Source organism: Ailuropoda melanoleuca, chromosome 6, assembly GCF_002007445.2.
Source record: "Ailuropoda melanoleuca isolate Jingjing chromosome 6, ASM200744v2, whole genome shotgun sequence".
In the NCBI taxonomy this organism is placed as follows: domain Eukaryota; kingdom Metazoa; phylum Chordata; class Mammalia; order Carnivora; family Ursidae; genus Ailuropoda; species Ailuropoda melanoleuca.
In genome coordinates, this window is record NC_048223.1 from 124677908 (window position 1) to 124695612 (window position 17705).

Consider the following 17705-nt stretch of genomic DNA (forward strand, 5'->3'; position numbering starts at 1 on the left):
CGGTCAATCAGCTCAACACAATGCCAATTCTTCTCTCTGTACTTACAGAGGCTAATTTTATATGCTTCACTGAGTGATTCTATAGACAAAATTAATCTGCCAGTTCAGACTGACTAGACTGGTTTATGTAAAAAAAATTAAGTCATTCAATAAACTATTATATGATCTTGTTTCTTGGGGTCCTGTCGAACCAGTTAATGTCCCGACACAGGTTCAATTTAGCCCCATTTCCATAAACAATCCTAATGGAAAATATTACATTTTTTTCTCTTCTGGAGAGTGTATCACTTTCTTAACAAGTCGGGTAATTTCTCTGGGCTTGCTCTCCTATGAGGTCACATTCCTGCTATTTGGTGCGACCACAGTATATCCCTCAAGGTAAAAGATGGGAGCAGATTCCCTCACATGTTATTCCCATTTCTTCAACCAGGACTCATAATTTTCAGACCTGAGTCATAATAGCACAGTTTTAAGTTACTAAGGAGTTCGCATTTATTGGGCACAAATGGTATTGAAATTTTAATCCTAGACATTTTACAGTTCCCCAAATACTTTTAAATCCACACCATTTTATCATTCTCGATGTGGAAGTCTGCAGTTATATTCGGGTTACACCAGGATTACTACTTGAGTATTAACTGACACAGCGCTCTGGAAAATTCTCAAGCTGGTCACAAAGCATTTAAAATCCCAGTTGTTGAGGGACCATGGGAACGGGGATGAACAGAGAGTTAGGGATATGGTCAGTGGCAGAGGAGGTGAGTGGGCCCATTGGCCATGAGGGGTCAGGGTGGGGGGTTGTGGGGGGAGAGGACCATGAGCCACGTGAACAAGCAGAGGGGAGTGTGCGGGGCTCAGGCCTGGGATGAGCTGAGTCTTTTGGAATGGACCTGCATTCAAGTGATGAGCGTTCCAGCCATGTAACGAGACGGAATGGTTCTAGGTGATGACATCTGTGGACACTGGTGGATGGAAGTGGAAAGAACTGCTGTCCAAATGGAAGATGCCAGAAGCCCTTCTCCTGGCTGCAGAGGGGCAGCCACTGGCAGTGTAGAGATCGTGCTTAAATGACCCTTGTCCACTGACTTGATTTCATACCCTTCATTGTGCTTCCCGGTAGTATGACATCACTACAAGCAGGGGTTTGGGGTAAGACATCCCCCAGCACCAGTACCAACTCTTCCACGGATCAGCTGCGGGTCTCTGGTCCAGCTGTTTGCCCTCTTGTTGGTTCATTCACTCAATTACTCGTTCAGCAACTATTTATTCCCTGTCTACCTTCTGACGGACACTCTGATGTCTTCCATTCTAAAAGCCCATTGTTTCTGCTTCGGGCCAGTGTGTGCTGATGTCACCTGGGTGGAGACAGCCCCTCTGCCTACAGTGCCGGGACCCTCATCTTGTATATGCAGCTTAACCCCAGAAGACTCCGTTCTCTCCCTCCTGTGCATCTAAGAGGACAGAGAGAAAGCTGCCCTCATGATTTGTGTTCTCATATTAGAAGAAAAATGATCGGCAAGACCATTTCAGAGAGCAGTCAGAACGATGAAAGAACAGGGTTACAGGGGCTGGGTTATCCTTGCACCACTTCTGTGTATCTGCGATGGCTTCCAAATAAAAGACAATAAGAAAAACGAGGTGACGAGAGAGTCATGGAGAGGGATACTCTTGATGGACAGGCCAGGAAAGACCTTTACTTATTGGGAGGGAGTGCACATAAGCTCAGACACAAAGATGAGAACCTTCCAGCCCCACACAGAGCCACAGGAAGAACAAGTCAGCAGAGGGATAGCAAGTGCTTTCCTTTTCCATAAAATGAGGCAGAGTATGGGGAGGTCAGGAGAAAACATGCGTGAAGCATAGAGAACAACGCCCACTGGTTTCATCGGCATCATTCTCGCCCAGACCCGATCTCTTGCTCAGGACTCTCAGTGGGATTCCCATGTTGGAATTTACCAGAAGTTCATGCTGATCCAGTTATACAGCTCCTGCAGAGCCAGACGAAGGGTGCAATTAGCTGAAGGTATCTTAACAGAGAGCAGGTGTGTTATTTGAATTGGACTAAGAAGGCTTTGAAATACCAGCAATTACAGAATAAGAATTGGGGATCTATCTGAACTTTCCCCTAAACCAATAAAAACCATGCCACGCGCCAAGAGTCACCATGGCCAGTATTTTAATCTTTTGAAAAGTCGGGTAAAACTGTTAAGAAAGTGATTGCAAGCATTTAGAAATTTTCTCTACAAAAACAAACCAATTTGATTATAAGCTATTCCTGGCATTTCTGGCAGTTAAAATTTTCAACACAAGTGGATTGCTAACTTGAGTAGTTAGTCACAAATCCAGTTGTCCAAGGGCTTATTAAATCCAAAACAGCAGTTGCATCACCCATCACCCAGCCACTATGAGGAAGACAGGACGCTTTCCAGGGGTATTCCGGCCATGCTGCTCAAAGACAAAGATCTTCACTTAGCCTCAGACCCTCGGAGAACAGCCTTGGCATGCAACCAAACTCGCTTGAGAAGCCATATGTCTTAGAAGGAAGGGGATGGCACCATGAGGTCCAGGTCTTGTGGGTGAATCGTTAGCATGACTCTGCCAGCAGGGGCGCTAGGAGGGGTAGCAAGACCACAATCTTTTTTTATTTTTATTTTTTTTATTTTTAAGTGAATATTATTTATTATAATAATTTTTTATTATGCTAGTCACCATACAGTACATCCCTAGTTTTTGATGTAATGTTCCATGATTCATTACTTGCATATAACTCCCAGTGCATCATGCAATATGTGCCCTCCTTAATACCCATCACTGGCCTATCCCAATCCCTCACCCCCCTCCCCTCTGAAGCCCTCAGTTTGTTTCCCAGAGTCCACGGTCTCTCATGGTTCATTCCCCCTTCTGTTTATCCCCTCTTCATTCTTCCCTTTCTTCTACAGATCTTCCTATTTCTTATGTTCCATAAATGAGCAAAACCATATGATAATTGTCTTTCTCTGCTTGACTTATTTCACTTAGCATTATCTCCTCCAGTCCCATCCATGTTGTCATCTTCTTAATCCAGTCCTCTGTTGAAGGGCATCTCGGCTCCTTCCACAATTTAGCTCTTGTGGACAATGCTATGAACATTGTACATCCACTCTGGAAAACAGTGCGGAGGTCCCTTAAAAAGTTAAAAACTGAGCCACCCATGACCCAGCAACTGCACCACCGGGTATCTACCCCAAGGACACAGCCACATTCTTGATTTGGGGGAAGCTGGGGAACGTCTGTGGGGCCTCCTATATGGCAATCAGGCTGAAGCCGGACAAATCAAATGCAAGGAACATTCTTAGTCCTCTGGACATTTTTCCTCCAAGACTCTTGGTAGCAGAGAAAGAGAGCCATTTACTCTTCTGAAGGCAATTTCCAAGCAATGAACACTTCCCTTTTCACCTACATATTCCATCATCTTCATCCAAAAGAAGTCCTTTTTGGCTGAATTCTTTTTGTCTAAGAGGCTTTATTTCTAAATATTCCAAGGAGAATTTCGAGGCCGACTGTGCCAGCACTTGGAGAATGTTGTGCAACCTTCTTAAGAAACTGAGTAACTGCACCGTTCGCTGAGTACAGAATTTAGTATCTATGTACGTGGATAACGAAGCCGTCCCTCAGCTTTTTAATTGGTTGCACAACATCCCCCCAGCAGTATCTGTAGTCAGAAGACCATTTCTTATGAGCTTTGCTTATGTATTTATACACTGGTATTTCTTTTAGATGATGCAAATAAAAATTTTATTTGTGCTGCATGGATAGACAGAATAAATTATACACAGCTGTGAGATATCAGAATGTATTTTATGGAGTGATCTTGTTGACAAACCATAAAAACAGGTCCTGAATGATGCATACATCCAAGCCCTTAGAAGCCCAGGGAAAAAATATGACCTTATAAAATACACAGTTTGCATACATTTTGTTTTTCCTAATATTTGGGCTTCAACAAAACTCAGTTGCCTAAATAAAAAATGTGAATACTTATATTGGGGAAGAACTTCTGGCTTTTCTTCTGTTGGGTAACCAGATACACTGCTTGCCATTTTGATAAAATGGCCAGTTTGCCTCAGCCTCATAGTGGGGGGAAAAAAGCATATTAGATAGTTTGGTTTCTAACACAATTATCGTCTATAATAATGAGCTTTACTTTTCCAAGGAAATGTGTATGTCTATTTTTGCTTTTGTCCTCGTCTGAGCTTTTCATCTTCGGACTTGATTGTGGCCGGCCAACAGGGAAGGTATAAGACCCAACGCTGCAAGCAAAAAAGAATCTTTGCAGCCATGGATTTTAAGGTCTTAGAAAAGCCACTAATGAAGACACCTGATCAAAAGTGACTTAAGATCCCCCATGTGACTCACCCAGAGCCTGGCTGCCTTTGGAAGTCCTGCCCATCCCTGCTCTGGCCAACCCTTCTTCGCCTGCCTTACAAGAACAACCAACTGATGCCCATTGATGGGCTTCAGTTACGCACAGTTAGAGACCAACGTGGAGTTCTGGGACAGTGAACATCCTGGAGCCATAAGGTCTGGCCCTCGTCTTGAGTCCTCTGATCTATACTCCAAGCCCACCCCTGAGGTTCTGCCCTCCGCAGAACAGGAAGCATGTTCTCTCCCTTCCTAATTCTTACACGGTGGAGGAAGCTCAATGCAGTCAAAAGACTTCTAAAAAGCTTTAATGCATGAGATTAGCTTAGGATCTCCGAATCCATGTTTCCAGATTTCTACACAGTGTTTGTCGGACCAAACCACACTAACAGTGTGAAAATGACCACTGCCTATCAATCCTTAGAAAATGCCAGGCTTAGGTACAGGTGGTATCCACTCGAGCCACCCAATGGGCCACTGGAGAAGCAAACTCTGATGAGATTACTACTCAAGATAGAACTTAAACATCACATCTGGAGTTCTGGCTTTAAAGGGAAACCAATATCAACACCTGCATGAACCTAAGAGAGGAGACTCAATCTGAGGCACTAAAAGTAGGATTAAGATAAATATTCTTTTGAAAATCTAGCTGGGGAAAAAAATTGAGGTAGCCATTATGAACTGCAGACCAATCTGGAAACTCATACAGCATTTTCCTTAGCCCTAAGTATGTGAAAGCTACAGAAAATTTTATAGAACTGACTGAGCCGCTCCTTATTTCAGGGAAATATGGTGGCAATGCTCCCATAAAGGACGGATGTATTTCCTTGGTTCAGATTCCTATTTGCAGTCTTACCAAATAACACTTCACTCTTTCATTTCATCTGCAAACTCCCCAGGTGGAAATTAGGAATGTGATTTTAAAATGACATAGCTCAGGGATGCTCAAAAGAACCATGGCAAAAGTTAATCTGAAAAAGAGTAATCTCAGAGTGGAAAAACCTGAAAAACACTACTTTGGCCAAACAATCAAGGGCAACGTAAACAGCGATGTCATATTGTCAGTGTGTACCTGTCAAAGGATATGGTAAAAATGATGCTTTACTTCGGGAGTCTTACTCCCCAAACCCATGACCCCAGTCTAACCTGAGACAAACACCAACAGAGGTGCATCCTATAATACCCGTAACCAACACACCTCAAAAGGTTAAGGTCATGAAAAACAAGGGTGCTCTAAGAAACCCTCACGGCCAAGAGGAGTCCAAAGAGGCAGGACGATGGTCCTGTGGGGTCGCATGCTGGATGGGATGGAGAAACAGAAAAGGGAGAGGAGATAAAAAGGAAATCTGAGTAAAGTGTGAACTTCAGTTGAAAAGAGGTTAATTTTGGTTCATAAGTTATGATAAAGGTACAATATTAATGTCAGAAGTTAATAACAGGGGAAAGTGGTTATGGGGAATATGGAAACGATCTTTGCAATTTTCCTTTACATCTATAACTGTCCTTTAAAATAAAGGCTCTTCATCATCACTTTTAAAACTTAATCTGAATCTTGAAGGAATAACGTCATTCTGGAGCAATTCAGTATCCAAAGCTCAGACATGACTGGTGACCATGGACGGCTCCAAATAGCAGCAAACTGGAGTGCTTGCCTTTCTCTGCCCTCATACTGCTCTTCATTCAGGTGGAAGAAAAGACACGGCAATTGCAGTCAAGTGAAAAGCATCAAGAAACTGATAAGATTTTCTAGAGTAGGAAAAGGCAGAGGTCTGTGAAAATAGTTGATCCTCAAGCAACTGAAAGGCCCCGTACATGCCCCCAGATACTCTAGAGAACAAAGAAATAACAAGTTGCTGTGAACACTTCAGTGTTTTTGAATGATTGGCTACAAGGCTCTGGGGGAGTACAGAAGTAAAAAGTTGGTCTAGGAAGGTGACACCAAGTGAGAGTTACATAAAGACTTCGATAAAAGGATGTTGAAACAGAACCAGATTCTCTCAGACCCTAAGATTTTACTTATCCACACTGGCAGGCTCAACTGTCAAGATGAAACCCAGTGTAAAGGAAGGAGCCATAGTGTCCTGAGTCGGAAGGCACATCTGCACCCATCGCAGGTCATATATGGACGACCTTGGGCAAGTTCCTCCTCCTTGACACTCAGCTTCTTTCTGTGTCCAGGAGGCTATGGGAACATCATCCACCGCACCAGGCTGGCAAGAGGACCAAGTGAGATCATGGATGTAAAACGTACATGGGTGTCATTTAGCGTAGTTTTTTGTTTGTTTTAAAATCAGTGTTTGGAAAGAAAAACACTGAAATGCTCTTCCAGGTTTCTTCTGAGTGTTGAGGCTATGAATTCATTGTTTTTCTTCTTTATGTTTGTATTTATCTCTGATTTTTCTATAATCAGTACATATTACTTTTATGATGGATAAACTTTTATGATGAATAAAAAATAAACTTAAAAAAAATCAATCATTTGGACTCGTGACAACAAACCAACTGCTTGAGTGTTTTACTTTCTTACTGGCTTTCCTGGCATCACAGATATACAGACTTGGGCATGCCAGAGGACAGAGCCCATTTGGAAATAAAAGCAATCAAGCACTATGGAACAATTACAATTTTGAAAAGATGTTTTATATGTCATTTCCAAACTCAAAGAAAGCTGGTTATAGCTTCCCATAAATGTTTCAAACGGATTCATATCCCAAGCATTCATTGTCTCTACTACACAGAAAAATAATTCTCCGTGCCCATAGTGTATCCTGTTTGTAGAGAGCAAAATCATTTACAACATTAACTTATTTTTATACCCTTTGCTGGTCAGTGGAAGCTAATGCAAGGACCATTTTACAAATGGTCAGACTGAATTACGTGATTATATGGATTATTCCTAATGTTGCCTAAAGACAAATGGCAGAATTAACGGCAAAAGCCAAGCCCTTCGCATTTCAAAAACATTCATTCACTTTGCCCTTCATAACAGGGACCAAGACATGCTGCAGGAATTCATTTGATTACTTTTGGGGGTTGGAGTGGGGTCAGAATTTTCCAAAATTTACTTTGCAAAAAATTACAAAAGGGGAAAAAAGAACCAATGATTAGCATCTACACTCCAGGAGCCATTATTGAAAGTTAACAGCAAAAGGACAAGAATAAAAACTAGTTTATTCCACTCACTATTATAAATTTAGCAAATGGAAGTACACAACACCGAGGGAGCGGTCACTTTCCGTCTGCACTAGAAGCTCAGTTCCATCTGAGGGCAGTCGCTAACATCCTTCGTGTGCCATGTCTCACCACCGACCAACTTCTGCTAGAATATACACTGATTTGGCAGCACCTGACCATTCTCTGACCAGGCCTTGCCTTGTTCCGCTCATCCTCCTTTCTCTGGCCGCCTTCTCTCCCTGAGGGATTTGAACAACCCCCCAAGTCCCAGCTCTGAGCCATCTTCCCTCTCTACTCTGACTGTCCCTCACAGAACTCATTAACTGTTAAGCTGATGTTGCCCAAATCGATGTTTCCCCATCTGGCCAACTCATGCAAGTGCAGTCTGTATTACAATACCTACTGGGCACTTTAATTCCTATGTTTTGTCACCCTCATCACCTCAGACTCAGCATGTTTAAAAAAATCAGTGTTTTCATTCCATTCCCCAGTCAGACAACAGAGCATTCTGTATCACACATGTCTTGCCAATGCCACCATCATTCACTGCTCCTTAAGTCACGTGGCCACATGGCTGGGTGATCTGACGCAGTCCTCGTCTTATGGCCCATAGTCAATAGCTCCAACAAGCTTTTTTGTGCTTTGTTTTTGTCTCTTTTGTTTTCTGAAAATTCTCCTACTTCTTAATTGAATCCTTCTAGATAGACTCATCACCTGTGGGTTCTCCCTCTTCCAGTCTTAAAGGAGAGGTCCATTTGAGAAGAGCAAAAACCTACAGCATTTGGGATGGAGAGAGACGTGAGCAGAAGCACAAGGGGTAAACAAGGCTGGATCATGGTGGGCCTTCCAAGGCACAGTTTGGACGCTATTTGTGTGCAATGGGAAGGCATTCTAGAGTAGAGTAGTAAGCAGAGTAAATCATCCATATTGGAAACATTCTCTACATGAGAATGGAGAATATGAAGGCTGGAGAAGAATCGATAAACGAGAACCATTCATTGGCCAAAAATGCAGTGTTGGGCATAGGTGACATAATCAGTAAGCACTTATCGATCACGATGGTGAACACTAACTGAACAACTCTAACTCTTTAAAAGTTTAACTTGTTTAAACTGCACTACACCCTACGAAGTTTATCTTCATTTAAAACAGGAGAAAACAGGCACAGAGAAATTAGCCCACAGTCATACAAATCATGAAGCCGGGAGGCCCATCTACACAGCCAAGCTCTAGATCTGTGCTCCAGCCATACTGCACGATACGTTAACAATCACTCTGGCCTGGAAACACTTGAACAAGAATCAATTCTTTCCTGTGTCCTTAAGTCCTAGACCCCCAACCCCTGATCACTTCATCTTGCTCACTCTGTTGTGACCACACCAACTACGCGTCTGACACCTTACTGTACCCAGCTATGTCCTACCTCATGTTGTTTGCATTTACTGCTCCCTCTGCTGAAGACTTCCAACTCTCAAACCTCTGCATGACCCCAAATCTCATTTTTCATGTCTGAGCTCCAATGTTACCACTTGAGAGAAGCTTCCTCCCAACCCAAGATCCGCACCTGCCCATCATCCCATGCTGTTCCTTTCACAGCAACTTTGAGTACCTGCACGTTTTATTTATCCGTTGGTCTGTCCCCATCTCCCTACCCCCTAATCTAAAATCACAAGAGGTAGGGGCTTTGTCTGTCAAATTCACTGTTATACCCTCATGTGCAGACATGAATTTATTTAATGGGTTATTACCAAACAAATGATAAGTTCCCACAGCCTTGTTGTGATCATAATGACATAGGGGAGGGGGCTGGGGCTTGGTTCTCAGCTTGGAGGTTCTGAAAGGTGATTTTTAGCTTACCCAGCAATGTCTGGTCCCTTGTAGGTCAATGCACAGAACCAAATCCACATGTGTCTTATTTATAAGCCAGGATTCCAATTTACTTATTTTTAATGAGAAAGAACTGGCAAGTCAACCTGAATCCTCATCTAAGGCATTTTGCTCATTATCTTACCAGCAGGAAATCTTCCTTGAAAAGCCAAATTAAGATCAGAACAGAGAACTGAGGGACCATAATAGAAATTGTGATCATGAAAGCCCAATATTTCCTTCTCTCCTCAAGAGTATGTACCTGCCATGCTAACCAAGGGAGAGCTGAATCTCAGCAAGTGTGCAGCACACCAAAAGGAAGCAAGCACAGGCTGATTATTTGAACTTGACCCTAGAGACTCTAGGAGCTCTCAAAGGCTAGCTCCCAAATGCTTATTAACTCATAATGTAGAGGTCTCTCCTACCACCATTTGGACGCTCCATCTTCTTTATTAGAAAAACGCACTTTGAGTTTTAACTCAGATAACAGTTCATGGACCTGAAACCCCATGTGTGTTTATGAGAAAATATATACAGAATTCCAAAATGCAACACCACGGGCATATCCTCTGCCTCATGCCCCTACTATAGGAACATTTCCTCCCCCTTCTCTACCTGCTGGACACTCAACTGTAGGGACTACTTTGACTCAGGTAGTTTGGGGGTGGGAACGTGGCAAGATTGGGAGTCTTGGCTTCAAGGCGGTACCTGGAGGAAGTAAGGATGGGGGATTATGGGAATTAGCAAGGACTACCTGCCCAAATCCTAACGACCAAGGGAAAAGTGTGGCTGTCTGGAGGCAGGGGCAGATAGTATTTTACAACCATTAATATTCTAGTTGTTGACTTTGCCATTGAATTGGAGGGACCCAAACGGGAATCCTAACAAATAGTCCAACAGGATTAAAAAACTATTACAACATAGGGTTAGAATCTTAAGTTCAGGGGCGCCTGGGTGGCTCAGTTGTTAAGCATCTGCCTTCAGCTCAGGGCGTGATCCCGGAGTCCTGGGATCGAGCCCCACATCAGGCTCCTCTGCTGGGAGCCTGCTTCTTCCTCTCCCAACCCCGCCCCTCCCCGCCCCTATGTTCCCTCTCTCGCTGGCTGTCTCTCTCTCTCTCTGTCAAATAAATAAATAAATAAAATCTTTAAAAAAAAAAGCATCTTAAGTTCAGAGAAGTTTTAGTTCTCTGAGCTTTGCTATTTATTAGGCATATAGAATGACTTAGGAGCATTTTTAATAATTTCAATTAGGAATACTGTCATTCTCAGTTTTCGTCAAGTTTAGGAACTTTTAAACTATTTCCTCTCAATACTACAAATCTTTATTCTGATCTGTCTCCATGAGACAACAGAACTGGCCAAGCCCATATAGCCAACAAGCATCTTACCAGAGCAAGTGCATTTGTGGGCCGAGTGCCACTGCCCTGGTTTAAAATTCATACTAATGCTGCATTAATTGTTTTAAATGGATTCTCAATCCTCTATAAAATCAGCACTGATATGCCATCCAAGTGCCGCCACTGTGAGGGGACCACAGTCACAACCCAGAGCTTGCCTTGTCTTTCCCTCTCCCAGCTGGCCACACAGGGGAGCTCACCGGCATCCACAAGAGGAGACACAAGGTTCCGTGGAAGGAATGCTGGGGTCAGGGAAGAAGGGGAGGAGAGTGGGCAGGGCTCTCTCCTGCCCATTGCTGGATATGAAGCATGACTGTTTTCTGTCTAGTCAGCAAGGACCGGGTCCTGGCAGGTCGACAACTCAGTAGCCAATCACAGCCAAAAGTTCTCAGTAGCCAAAAGGTCTGAAAAAAGCCCTCTCAAAACTATCTGAGCAGTTGTGGCACGCCTGTGTACCTCAGTTGGTTAAGCATCCAACTCGATTCCAGCTCAGATCATGATCTCAGGCTCCTGGAATCAAGCCCCACGCTGGGATCCCTGCTGAGCAGGGAGTCTGCTTGTCCCTCTCTATCTGCTCCACACCCCCCAACTTACTCACTCTCTTTCATAAATAAATAAATAAATAAATAAAATTTGAACATTTGTAAAGGGAAAAAACCCCACGTTTCTTTGTTTTAATGTGCATTTGTTCCTGAAGTTAAACTTTTTCTTTTTTTTTTTTTAAAGATTTTATTTATTCGACAGAGATAGAGACAGCCAGCAAGAGAGGGAACACAAGCAGGGGGAGTGGGAGAGGAAGAAGCAGGCTCACAGCAGAGGAGCCTGACGTGGGGCTCGATCCCATAACGCCGGGATCACGCCCTGAGCCAAAGGCAGACGCTTAACCGCTGTGCCACCCAGGCGCCCCAAAGTTAAACTTTTTCATATTTTTATCAGTTATTTTCATCTCTTAATTTGGGGATTATGTTTTTCCTAACTCTTGCCCATTTTTAATTGTTTGAATTTATTTCTATGAAATGTTATGTGCTGAGAATATTAAACAGGCTTATTTCCAAAATGAACAAGCAAACAAACAACTCCCGAGTCAACCAGCATCTTCTCCAAGAGTGGAGGTGGCTGTCACCTCCAGTGGGGATCCCCCCTCTGCTGTTCAGGAGCAGCAGGGAGGAGGCGTCGGGTCACCGCCAACAGCACCGCGGGGTTCCACGTGAATCGAGACCACATGCAGCCTCTGACTTTCTGGGACCCTTCTAATGTACATAACAGTACACAATACCTAGCCCCCATGAGAGCGGAGGAAATTACAGGAGACGACTTACGGAAAGAAAGCCTTGCGCTTAACACCTAGCCTGTGGCAGAGCTCAAGCTTAAATTGCCATTTGGGAGGGAAGGAAGGAAGGAAAGCAAGTTTTCTGAGTGTCGGTTTTCCGCCAGCTTCCGAGCTTCCTTCAATCGGACTTGCTTCTGCCCTTGGAGAGCACAAGGTCGAGTGAAGAAGTCTAGGAAGCTGAGCTCCTCTAAGAGCAATCTGAGTTGAAGTGGGTAACGGACTGCAGTTGACATGGTCCAGGATGCCAACTGCAGCAGCCTTCGGGCAGGTGCGCTCTGGGCATCACATGAGCGGGACGGGGGGCCCAGAAGGGGAGGGAGGGAGGGAAGGACCAGGTCCCAGGTCCGCCCGCACAGCCTGCACACACACACAAGGAGGAGACCTGTGAGGAAGTGGAGGTCTCTAAGGAGAAAAAGATGTTACCCCGGCGTGTGCTATCGGTCTGCTCTCAGACTTTGTTCTAACAGACATTCGTGTTTATTCTACGGACTGACAGACACTTCCTCCATCTCTATTCCCCACGGAATTTCAAACTCACAAAACCTTCATCACTGAGGAATTTTCTTTGACAGTCATTGTTTATGAGAACAGACCATAAATCAGGGTCTGTATAGGGTTGCCAGACATAGGAAACAAAATTATGATGTCCAGCTCAATCTGAATCTCAGATAAACAGCAAACGAGTTTTTTTTTTTTTTAAATAGAAGTATGTCCCCCACACTATGACGCGACCCTGATCTGAAATTCAGACTGAGCTGGGCGTCTTCTGTTTTATCTGGCAGCCTCACATCCAGGCTCCTTGAATAGCTCGCTGGCCCACAGAGCCAAATAATTTCAATCAATTTTTAGGAGCACATGTAGTTTCGGAATTTGAAATGAACGTGAGCATGCCCGAAACGTAATTATTCTCAATCAATTCAGAGTGGGTGACAATATTTACTGTGGCACAGAATTTGAGACCAAATAACCCAGGTGACATATTTCAAAGGGGAAAGAGAGATGGTAAGCTCACTCGAAAGCACACCTCTTAAGTAACTGGATCCTCTTAATCTCGCAGCTTGTGTAACCCAGCTGCTGGAAGACAAAATCTATACACAATAAAGAGTTTCATTCAGGGGTCCACATGACTCCATCCGTCACTGAAGCACATGTTTGGCACGGATTGAAAGCCAAAAGCAGTCTAACAAATATTTCAAAACTGAATTTATATCTTTCTAACACATGGTTTATATACGGATGTCATACCTAGAGAGCTTTTCAGTTCTCAAATAATATCCTGGCTAAACTACAAATGATGTCTGCAGCAGACCACAATACCAAAATTATTTGCTTTTTAAATACGTTAAAGAAAGCTAAGTTTATGAGGGGGCGGCTGCCAGAGACGCCTGCTTTAGTATGCAATTGTTATAAGGGGGCAGAATCCAAATACATCCACTGGAAGCTAAATATTTGCATAATTCCTTATACAAAGAGGGAGCTCCTCTCTGAAGATCCAGCTTCGGGATGAAACTACCAAGGATGCTTAGAGCTCATGTTTGAAAAGTTCTGAGTATGCCCTCCATCTAGGAAACCGCTTGAAGGTCACCTCAGTAACAGGGCAGGTAGAAGGTTCGCGCCTGCTGTCTGGGGGCAGAGTGAGTTAGCATAATGGCTTTCCCCAGCATGACAGTGCGCTCAGGCATCCTGGCCTGTCCTAAGTGGCTTTTCCCCAAGACAAATTTCTAGATGAGAACTGAAAACTACTGTAAAACAAATATTTTGTCTTCAGCGTCAAAAAGCCGCGTGTTTGTAGACTTTCTTAGCTTCATCGTTTTCAGTTCTCCTCCACCTGAAAACTACTGTAAGACAAATATTTTGTCTTCAGCGTCTAAAAGCCGCGTGTTTGTAGACTTTCTTAGCTTCATCATTTTCAGTTCTCCTCCACCTATCCGAGAGCTGGGGACACAGCTTCCGTCCATCAGGGAGCGGACGGTATTTGCTACTGGCTGCCCAGTGCATCCTTGTAAATACTCCAATACCCTCTCTGCTCCCAAGAATAAAATGGAAAAATGGAAACTATCAGAAAGCATGGTCCCCATGCTGGCACCCGCTGAACATCTACTAACTTTCCTGTGTGTCCCAAAGATTTCTTTCCTAGCAGGGAGATGGGGAGCAAGAAAATCATCACATCGATTTTCTCTGGAAATGATATAATTTATATTTTTTAACTTGACAGTATTGGCAGAAATCAGAGCCACATGGAGAGAAACTCTCCTCTGAATGTGCACGCGCACGTATGCACACACACGCACACTCCAGAGCTCTAGAGGGCAGACTCTGAGAAAGGGAGGGATAGAGGGGACAGGGACAGCTGCTTGTGGTGTCATCCCCACAGTGTGGCTCACCTGGCCCTACAAGCTGACCAGCATTTTAGGAAGCTGCTGCCCCAGGGCCTGACGGTGCACATTTCCTGGAGGACTTTGTATGGTGGCCTGGGGGGGCAGGAAGGAGCAGGAGTGTTGTCAATGGCCGTCTGGGAGCCGACATCTCCCAGGAGCTCACAAAGTGCTTTATCCAACCCAAACTGTCACGGTAGGTTGTATGCACGCCACTCTCCTCACATGCAGGAATGGGGACAGGATGGGTGGGAAGTGAGCTTCAAGGAGGCGAAGGGCCTTGCAGAGCTCACACCACTGGCAGGTGGCAGAGGACTGGCTCAAATCCGGGGCTCAACATGCCACGGTCGCCTCAGACTCATGCTCCCTTAACCCCACACCCCCCCTCCGCAGTGGTATGCCTGAATTAGGGGCTTCAGTTAGCTGAAGGGGGCTGGGAGGCAGGCAGTGGCCAGGCTTTCAGCAGAAGCTAGGCTGTGGCAAGGTGCATCCTGAGGTCCAGGCCCCACTCTCAGCCGAGGCTGGTACCAAGCAACCTGGGCTCCCTGACCCTTCAGTCTGTCCCCTGGACTCCCCTCCAGTTTCAGGTTTCCTGCATGACCTGGGCCTCGCCAGATGCGGCCCGGTTGTTACCAGTGGTCCTGCCAGCTCTGCCCTCCACCAGCCCCATCCAAGTCAACAGACTCTCCAACCTGATGCCCAGGCCAGTTCTCTGCCTCTCTGGAAGCCACTCTGCACCCTCAAGGTAGAGCAGATCCCTGTCCCACCGGAGAGCTTCCCAAAGCCTCCCATGAGGCCCTGCGGGCACTGTGCACAGTCTTCCTGATGTGGAGCCTCGTGCCACAGCTCGTGGTCATTGCCTGGCCACCTGGGAGTTGGCCTCTTAACAGAAGCTTTTACTCTGAGCCCCAACCCCAACACCCGGGACCTACCACAGGCTAAATAAGTGTGTTGAACAGATACGATAGAGGGCATGGGGTCCAGAAGTTGTCAAGTGAGATGCATGAAAATGCCCTGGCTGACAGTTTGGGTCCAGAGAGAAAATGCCAACCTCCTGATCAATGAGACAACACCTCCATCTGTGCACTGCTTTCCCGGCATCCTCTTCTCCGATGAGGGCACTGAGCCCCCAGGGGCCCTAGTTGGTTTCAGGTGTCATCCAAATGTCCCATGATTCAGGCCTTAACCCTCACCTGGTCTTTGGACTCACACCCAGGAGTAGACAGTTGAAAGCACTTGCAGGTCACAGGAAGGCTCTGGTCTTTCTCCCCTCTCCTCTAGATAAAGGATCACCAAATTATTCTGAGATGTTCCCTTAAGGAACCCAGACCTTGGGTGTCTCAGGACCCAGGCACACTAGCACCACGGCTGGCTAGGTGTAAGATGCTCTCAGACGGGGCACTGATCACAGGGGATACATTATTCTCTTCCTAGACCCCTTCCAAGGCTTTTAATTGGGGCAACATCTGTTTGGTATAATAGACTTAACACTGCCCCAGCCACTGGCTGACCACCCTTTTTCACAAAGGAAGCAGGGCTCTCGCTCCAGGACATCAATAGGCGCCACAGTCTGGCTGAAACGTAATAACCCTGCTGTGTTTTCTTTCCATTTATTTTTACACTCTTTGTGACAAGTGATGCTGGCCTTCCATTTATAATATGGAAGTACAATTTCCTCCTTAAATAAATTGAAGTAGAATGTGTATATGCTGACTTAAAGGAAAATGTAAGATAAATTAAGAAAAGATGTTATGTAAGTAAATAATAGCACAGGTGATATCCACATTTGAAAAAGTCATGAAGTTCTCAATGCCAAGCTGGGAAACGTGGTAGTGCATGGACTGCTTAGACCACAGCTGGTCCACACTGTGATGTGCTGAGTTACCGAAGCTCCTTGATAAATAAGCAGGCCCCGACCCCAGCAGAGATGAGATCCTGATTCAGGGTACAGCACCAAGTGGGGTATGAATCTACTTCATAACAAGCTCTATGGATGATTCCAATGCAGGCCATCTGGTAGACCAGTGGTCTCAGGGACCTTGGCCTTTGAATCAACAATCCTTGACCACCACTCTAAAATCAAAGCACAAAGGCTGCTCTTACAATAGGCACGTCCCTATGTGATGATTTCTACTATGATCAAAGCAGGCTTTGCTCTACTACTCCAGAACATCTATCTTTTCATCCATGAGACATTCAAGCATATCCTACACACAAAATACAGCCCATAGATTGAAAGAGAATTACCACTCACTCCCTACGTTCAAATGGATGCAACACCCAGTGAGTGGAGATGTATGAGACATAAGCTCTGATAGCAATGAGCTCACAACATCATGAGGTCATTATTGAACTCGCCAGCCTTTACCGAGCACCTGCTATGTCACAAGGCCTTGGGGCTGAGAGTCACAGGTCACAAGCCCAACTCTGAAAGATTTCACAGTATGAAGTGGAGCAGACAGAAGTGTCAGACCAAGATGGTGGAGCACCCAGGGAGAAGGCCTACCACAACTTGGAGAAAAGAACTGAGGGTAGAGGTGGGAGGGCAGTCAAGGAGGTATCCCAAGGGACAGAGAGGTTCACAGGCACAAAGAAGAGGCATGCAGAGCAGCACCGGGCCAAGAAAGCACATATATTGTAAGTAGCCATGTGGATGGTAAAACAGCATGACACTGTGGTTACATTAGCATGTCACTCTTTCCTTTTCATCTGTAGAGGATCTCAACCTGTTCATTAAAGAGCTAAGCTCTGGGAGGGCCTCTGGTAGCTATAAGAACTAAACAGGAGATGCATGAGCTCTAAAGCTAAACACTGCTTTTGAGTGGACAAAGGTAATGGAACCCAGCTCTAGCCCGGCCCTGCTCATATACCTTTCGGGAGATTTCATAATGAGCCCAGTCCCTAAGAGGAGTGGGAAACTGCCTTCTGTAACCAGCTGACTGTGCTGGCACAGCCGGCCCTAGGCTTCCAGCTGCCCTTATCCAGGAAACACACTCCCCAGGGATAATGTCCCTTTGCAAGTCTGTAGAATCTTGTTTTAACCCCAAGCCAGGGGACTCATGTTCACAGCACATCCTGCATGCTTGAATGTAATGTCAAAGGAAGGTAGCCCATTTAAGATGACATATTTTAAATCATTTTTATACTGATTTAAAAAAAA

The 17705-nt window shown here is 45.0% G+C and overlaps 1 protein-coding gene across 2 annotated transcripts in view; it reads right to left on the reverse strand.

Moving 5' to 3' along the window:
- ADAM12 (ADAM metallopeptidase domain 12) overlaps positions 1–17705 on the reverse strand; it is a 326152-nt gene that overhangs the window by 273410 nt on the left and 35037 nt on the right. The gene's annotated exons all lie outside the window — the stretch shown is intronic.